The sequence below is a fragment of the Grammomys surdaster genome, unplaced genomic scaffold, assembly GCF_004785775.1.
Source record: "Grammomys surdaster isolate TR1022 unplaced genomic scaffold, NIH_TR_1.0 125692, whole genome shotgun sequence".
NCBI lineage: Eukaryota > Metazoa > Chordata > Mammalia > Rodentia > Muridae > Grammomys > Grammomys surdaster.
Window position 1 is genome coordinate 433896 of NW_021620528.1, and position 1961 is coordinate 435856.

At 41.0% G+C, this 1961-nt stretch overlaps 1 pseudogene; it reads right to left on the reverse strand.

The window, feature by feature from the left end:
- Positions 1 to 455: 455 nt before the first annotated feature.
- LOC114639290 lies at positions 456 to 1349 on the reverse strand (annotated as a pseudogene).
- Positions 1350 to 1961: the final 612 nt, after the last annotated feature.

Sequence of the window (1961 nt, forward strand, 5' to 3'; positions counted from 1 at the left end):
TGTATGATTTCACCAACAGGCTCAATGTAATTTACCACAGAAATACAATTTCTGAAAGACTGAAGGAAGAGAAGGATAAATATTATTTCCAACTTATTCTTTCTTGGATCACACCTTTTGAGAATGTTTTTTATTGTTTATTTGTTTGGGAATGGATGTCTGTGAACACATGTGTGGGACGATGCACGAGCACATGTGTGTATGGATAGTTGTGTATGTGTGTATGTGCATACACTAATGCGTTGAGGTCTGAGTTGATGTTCAATTGCTTCCTCTATTGCTCTCTACCTTATACATTTGCTCAAAGAAGTGCTTGTATGTAGTCTTAGGCTTTCTGTTTGTGTTGAGACACCTCAACTGTGGCAACTCTTTTTTTTCTTTTTTCTTTTTTTTTTTTTGCTGCTTAATCAATCTGTTTATTGTCTTTATGAAAAAAATCTTCATAGAAAATTGATTTAGCTTTCAGCAGCCCGTTCCTGAGCTCTGAGGAAGCTTGCCTTCTTTTAAGCAACCCGGTCTTTCTTCTGGGCAAGAGACATTTTAGGACGATTCCACCTCTTCTTCTTCACTTCTCTCTTGGGCTTCTTCTCATAAACTGGATTCTCTCGGATAGCAGCATGAGCTTTCTTATACATCTCCTCCATCATGTCTGGAGTTACGTTGTTCTTGATGTACTGCGAGAACTGTTTCATATACGCATCTTCATCTTCCTCCATTAGGTAGCGCAGGTAATCTGCCACATTCTGACCCATGATGTGTTTCGGATGTACCTCTGCCATGGAACTCCTTGCTTTCAGAGTCATAACCAGGGAATCGTTTGGTACTATGAGGAGTAGACAAGCCTCCATCCACAGCTCCCTTCAGGGCCCCGAAAACTTTATTGCCAGTTGTAGTTCGGGCAAGATCTGCATTCAAATAGCAAGTGAAGGCACCAGGCTGACCGTCAATGCTTTCCACATTGTATTCATTTCCATTCACCTCCACCTGGCCTTCATAGATCTTGTCCATGCCAAACCTATTCAGAAGCCTGCGAGCCAACAGCAGGCCAGTGCAATAGGCTGCAGCATAATTTGTCAGGCCAACTTTCACACTGTATTTTGGAAGTTCATGTGCATATGCTGCGCAGACGATCATATCCCCTTCTATAAGGGCATATGCAATCTGGCAGATGGTATCTCTGTTAGTTACGTGAACTATCATCCTATATTTGAGTGTGTTGTATTTATTCTTGTCCTGGATCACCAATCGTTTCCGTGCATAGTAGTCAGTTTTACCCTCTCATCGCCTTCTAAATCTCACTTGATATCTTTAAATTAGGCCTTATTCTTGACAACTTTCACGAACCCCATCCTGCGGAATAGAGACCCACAACCGCGGCTCCACGCAGACCTGCTGAGTAGGCCGAGCTAGGGGGAAAAGATCCAACTGTGGCAACTCTTAAAGGAAAACATTTCATTGGGGCTGGCTTATAGTTTTAAGACTCGGTTCATTATCACTCGGGTGGGACATTAATTTCTGATGCTCCTGACTCCAAATCAAAGTGCTGGTATTACAGATATCCACCCTGTTCCTGGTTTATACAGCACTGCAGATTGATCCTGGGGGCTCGTGGTGTGCTAGTCATGCATTTACCAACTTAACATCATCTCTTGCCCCTTATTTTTTCCTTAAACTAACTTTAAGTTGAGCTATCTCCTTCAAATTCTCAAAAAGTTTGCCTTTAACTTATATGTATATTATGTGCTTGGCATTTTTAATCTCTTTTTTCTAATTGTAAATGGAAAGTGGAAGGGTGCCATATTCTATATCTCTATTTGGTATGTCTGCCATTACTAGTATGATTCAGAACAGCAAGAGAAATACCTATTATATTACATTGAATGCGTAGCTTTTGGCTAACTATTCTTCATGGGCTTAGGAACTGGTCCCACTCTTTGATTTTCTTTAAGAACCAACCTTAG